This window comes from Triticum aestivum, chromosome 2D, assembly GCF_018294505.1.
Source record: "Triticum aestivum cultivar Chinese Spring chromosome 2D, IWGSC CS RefSeq v2.1, whole genome shotgun sequence".
NCBI classification, from domain to species: Eukaryota; Viridiplantae; Streptophyta; class Magnoliopsida; order Poales; family Poaceae; genus Triticum; species Triticum aestivum.
The window spans coordinates 319739533-319745722 of NC_057799.1; positions in this window are offsets into that span (position 1 = coordinate 319739533).

The window sequence follows — 6190 nt, forward strand, 5'->3', positions numbered from 1 at the left end:
GTCGGCAACCGCCAAGGCCCGGCAAGCGGCGCACCCGGCAATCTCCTTGCCGGGGTCATCTGCCTTGGCCTTCTTGGCGGCGCCGGTGTCGTCGGATCCCTTGACGGCAAGCACGGTCTTGCCCTCACACTTCCTGTTGCGGCGCCGACCCTTTTTCATCGGGGCGGCGGTGTCTTCGTCCATAGAATCGGTTTCCGCGCCGGTGTCCTCGCCGGGTACTTCCTTCCCTCTTCAGCTCGGGCGCATCTATCGGCTAGAACATAAAGTTCGGCCACATCTTTAACTTTGTTCATCGCCAGCTCTTCACGCATCTTGCGGTTGCGCACATTCTGATGGAACGCGCTGATCATGGCGGCAGGATGAAAATCTGGGATATTGTATTGCACTCGGCTGAACCTCTGTATGTACTTGCGTGGGTTTTCACCTTCCTTCTGGGGAATGATATGAAAATCACTCGCCTGGCCATGAGCTTGGTGGCCTCCAGTGAAGGCACCAACGAACTCATGACACAGGTCCGACCAAGAAGAAATAGAATCCGCCGGCAAGTGCATCAGCCAAAACATGACATTGGGTTTTAGGGCCAACGGGAAGTAATTGGCAAGCCCCTTGTCGTCACGAGCTCCAGCGCCCTGCATCGCGATGGTGTAGATGCTGAGGAACTCTGATGGATGGGTCTTGCCGTTGTACTTCTCGCCAATGTCGGGCTTGAACGTGCCGTGGGACGGCCACTGGAACTGCCGCAGCTCACGGGTAAAGGTTGGGCAACCTACCTCGTATGGTAAGCCGCTGGAGCCTCCCGGTGCTGGGTGGTCCATAGCGGGCCCCGCCCGCTTATCTGACTGGTGGCGTGTATCGCGCCGGCGCTCGATGGTGGTTCGAGCGTCTTCATGGGCTCGCTCCCGAAGAACTTGGCGCTGGTCGCGGTGGGTCCGTGGGTCGAACGACGCTATGGAAATGTTATCGTAAGCGTCATCACGACGGATCGACACCCGCGGTGGCTGGCGTCGAGGAGGAGAGTGCACCGTGGCTACAGCACCCTCGGCCCCTCCACCGCTGGCGTGCGGTGGCTCGACGGAGCGCCGGCCTGAGGGCCCCGCTGGCCGTGGCTCGTCTTTGTTGGCGACGCCGACGAGGCTCTGGATGGTGGCTCTCCACTCGTCGAGCTTTTCCGCGGCGGGAGGGAAGTCGAGGAGCAGTTGCGCGCGCGCCAAAGCTTCTGCTGGCGTGGGTGGCGGCGAGAGCTGCATGGACCGTGGCACGCTCCGACTTCTAACGACGTTAGAAGGAGCTCTATCACGGCCCAGCGGCTGTGTGCCATTTTCTCCAGCGCTTCGGCGGGCATGCTGGCCTCCTTCGTCCCGCAAGTGGTGCACATGACACTTCCCACGGCGGCGTCCGGGGTCACCAGCGTGGTGACGCTGCTCGTCGCGCACACCCTGGGAAGAGCGTGCTGTGGGCGCCGGTGTAGGCGTCTTGGAGGTCGCCGCGCCGCCCGTGGGTGGGATGGCGCCGCCACCGGAGGACCCCGCGCCGCCCGCGGGGGGGGCAGCTCCGTCTCTGGATTTGGCGGCGTGCGGCTTGTCGTCTCACGCACGAACGACGCCGCTCGCCAGGCTCTGACCGCCAGAGCGATGTTGGTGCTCGCGGGCCGCGCCTTGGGTTCTGTCCGCGACCGGCCCACTGCTCGCCCGCACCGGTACGGGCCATCTGGCTCCGGATGAGCCGATCACTGTGATCGTCTTCTTCTTGGGAGCCATGGCGATGAAGAACTGCTAGGCTAACCGCTATACCGGATTTTCACAACTGCGCTCCCCCTACCTGGCGCGCCAAAGATGTCGGGGGAAATCGACACCTATGGGATCACTGGAATCCCTTCTACGGTTGGCGGGCGCGGAGTCGTGCAAAGAGTGGGTCTGACAGGAAGCACACAGATCGTTTACCCAGGTTCGGGCAGCGGAGACGCGTAATACCCTAGTCCTGCCTTGGTGGATGTATTGAGTGTTCTTGTGTTCTTGAGCTAGCTACGGGGTGCAACTTTGCCCAAAAGATCCGAATCCCCCTCCTGGATGCCTCGGGCCTCCTTTTATAGACCAAAGGGGTTTCCACGGTGGTACACAGGAGGTGGAAAGGTGTACAGTGGAGGAGTCTATCCTCTGGCACCGTCGGACAAACGCATTTAATGCGCTGCCGACGTGCCCCTCTCACTTTATCGGGGACTGCAAGGAAGCACGTCCCAGCTGTCGCCGCCTCGCCCGGTTCCAACGCACGTCCGAGCTGACGAGGCGTTGTTGCGCCATGTTGGCTGGCTGCTGGGCTGGCGCGGTGGTGGAGCCTTCATGAAGATCTGCATGCCACCACGCAGGTGCTTGCTGGGTCGGTGTAGAGGCCGCCCATCGCCACGCAGGTGCCTACCCAGCTGGGTGAGCTAGCAGCTGCATGGGGACGGCGGTGGCATCTTGGCAGACGTGGGTCTAGCTGCGGCTCCGCTGGTGCCCTCGGCAAGGGTCTTGCCGGGGCCCCGGCAAGGGTCTTGCCGTGGCGTCGTGGTTGTCCCCGGCAAGGATCTTGCCGGGGGTCTCGTGGACTTCCTCGGCAAGGATCTCACCGAGGGCAGCCGTCTTCTGGTCCTCATCTGATCTTGTGTGTTCATGTTCTTGACAAAGATCTGCATGCCACCACGGAGGTGCCTCCCGAGCCCTGGTTCCAATGTAGTTGTTCAGTGGTGTTTGGAACTCCTGGGCTCAAGGGTGGCTCGCTCAGCTGGTGTTGGGCAAGTTGCCCCGGCAAGGCTCTTGCCGGGCCACGGAGATCGCCCCGGCAAGGGTCTTGCCGGGGGAGTCCACCTCGCCCATTGCTCTTTGTGTCTTTGGTCTTGGCGTTGCCTTATCTGTCTCGTGCTTCGGTTTCCCTCCGGCTTCCCTCCTCTGCCTTGTTAAGTGTGGCCGCGGGCGTGGCTCTGACTGCCCGTTCATAGGTAAAGGGGTCAAAAGGAGAGCCCCTACTTTTGTACACCAACAAAGCTCCAGCGATCCATTTATGGACTGGTGCAAGCCTCTCGGAGTTGGAATATATGCTTTGATAGTGTGATCAAAGCATATGGTTTTATACAGACTTTTGGAGAAGCCTGTATTTACAAGAAAGTGAGTGGGAGCTCTGTAGCATTTCTGATATTATATGTGGATGACATATTGTTGATCGGAAATGATACTGAATTTCTGAATAGCATAAAAGGATACGTGAATAAGAATTTTGCAATGAAAGACCTCGGTGAAGCTGCTTATATATTGGGCATCAAGATCTATAGGTATAGATCAACACGCTTAATTGGACTTTCACAAAGCATATACCTTGATAAAGTTTTGAAGAAGTTCAAAATGGATCAGCAAAGAAAGGGTTCTTGCCTATATTACAAGGTGTGAAGTTGAGTCAGACTCAATGCCCGACCACTGCAGAAGATAGAGAGAAAATGAAAGGCATTCCCTATTCCTCAGCCATAGGTTCTATCATGTATGCAATGTTGTGTACCAAACCTGATGTGTGCCTTGCTATTAGTTTAGCAGGGAGGTACCAAAGTAATCCAGGAGTGGATCACTGGACAGCGGTCAAGAACATCCTGAAATACCTGAAAAGGACTAAGGATATGTTTCTCGTTTATGGAGGTGACAAAGAGCTCGTCGTAAATGGTTACATCGATGCAAGCTTTGACTCTGATCCGGATGACTCTAAGTCACAAACCGGATACGTATTTATATTGAATGGTGGAGCTGTCAATTGGTGCAGTTCCAAACAGAGCGTCGTGGTGGGATCTGCGTGTGAAGCGGAGTACATAGCTGCTTCGGAAGCAGCAAATTAAGGAGTCTGGATGAAGGAGTTCATATCCGATCTAGGTGTCATACCTAGTGCATCGGGTCCAATGAAAATATTTTGTGACAATACTGGAGCAATAGCCTTGGCGAAGTTATCCAGATTTCACAACAGAACAAAGCACATCAAGAGACGCTTCAATTCCATCTGCGATCTAGTCAAGGAGGGTGACATAGAAGTTTGCAAAATACATACGGATCTGAATGTTGCAGACCCATTGACTAAGCCTCTTCCACGAGCAAAACATGATCAGCACCAAGACTCCATGGGTGTTAGAATCATTACTATGTAATCTAGATTATTGACTCTAGTGCAAGTGGGAGACTAAAGGAAATATGCCCTAGAGGCAATAATAAAGTTGTTATTTATATTTCCTTATATCATGATAAATGTCTATTATTCATGCTAGAATTGTATTAACCGGAAACTTAGTACATGTGTGAATACATAGACAAACAGAGTGTCCCTAGTATGCCTCTACTAGACTAGCTCGTTAATCAAAGATGGTTAAGTTTCCTGACCATAGACATTTGTTGTCATTTGATGAACGGGATCAAATCATTAGAGACTGATGTGATGGACAAGACCCATCCGTTAGCTTAGCATTAATGATCGTTTAATTTTATTGCTATTGCTTTCATCATGACCTATACATGTTCCTCTGACTATGAGATTATGCAACTCCCGAATACTGGAGGAACACCTTGTGTGCTATCAAACGTCACAACGTAAATGGGTGATTATAAAGATGCTCTACAGGTGTCTCCGATGGTGCTTGTTGAGTTGGCATAGATCGAGATTAGGATTTGTCACTCCGTGTTTCGGAGAGGTATCTCTGGGCCCTCTCGGTAATGTTCATCACTATAAGCCTTGCAAGCAATGTGACTAATGAGTTAGTTGCGGGATGATGCATTACAGAACGAGTAAAGAGACTTGCCGGTAACCAGATTGAACTAGGTATGATGATACCGACGATCGAATATCGGGCAAGTAACATACCGATGACAAAGGGAACAACGTATGTTGTTATGCGGTTTGACCGATAAAGATCTTCATAGAATATGTAGGAGCCAATATGAGCATCCAGGTCCCGCTATTGGTTATTGACCGGAGATGTGTCTCGGTCATGTCTACATAGTTCTCGAACCCGTAGGGTCCACACGCTTAACGTTCGATGATGATTTATATTATGATTTATGTGATTTGATGATCGTAGTTTGTGCGGAGTCCCGGATAAGCTCACGGACATGAAGAGGAGTCTCGAAATGGTCGAGACATAAAGATTCATATGTTGGAAGGTTACATTCGGACACCAGAATGGTTCGGGTTGTTTCGAATGAGTTTCGGACTACCGGGGTTACCGGAACCCCCCCCCCCCGGAAGTTCATGGGCCTTAGTGGAAAGGAGAGGAGGGCCACAAGGGCCCCCCCATGGCCAGTCCGAATTGGACTAGGGAGGGGGCGGCGCCCCCTCTTTCCTTCTCCCCTCTTCCTCCTTCCCTCTCTCTCCCTCTTGGAAAAGGAAGGGGACTCCAACTAGGATTGGGAATCCTAGTTGGACTCCCCTATGGCGCGCCTCCTCCATGGCCGCCGGCCTCCTCCTCCCTCCTTTATATACGGGGGCAGGGGGCACCCCAAAAACACACAAGTTTCTCTTAACCGTGTGCGGTGCCCCCCTCCACAGTTACACACCTCGGTCATTCGTCGTAGTGCTTAGGCGAAGCCCTGCGCCGGTAACATCATCATCACTGTCGCCACGACGTCGTGCTGACAGAACTCTCCCTCGTCCTCAACTGCATCAAGAGATCGAAGGACGTCATCGAGCTGAACGTGTGCTGAACGCGGAGGTGACGTACGTTCGGTGCTTGGATCGGTTGGATCGCGAAGACGTTCGACTACATCAACCGCGTTACTAAACGCTTCCTCTTTCGATCTATGAGGGTATGTAGACGCACTCTCCCTGCTCGTTGCTATGCATCTCCTAGATAGATCTTGCGTGATCGTAGGTAAAAAAATTGAAATATTGCGTTCCCCAACAATCTGTCCCAACGGTGAGCCGACACGTGGTCCTCCGGCCAATGAGAATTTTACACGTGGAAAATCCCCGTTGGTACGGGCTGTTAACGGGTTATCGAATCCAAACCGGAAGCCAATAGCTTAACGGCGACCCGTTACGGTGGATGCCACGTGTCGGTCACCCTTGACGAAAGCACTTCTATGACGCGCGATTTATCGTGGAAGTGGACACTTCCGTGATGATAATTTTGGTAATGTCATGGAACACTTTTATGACAGCACAGGTATGACTATCTTGATTCTGTCATAAA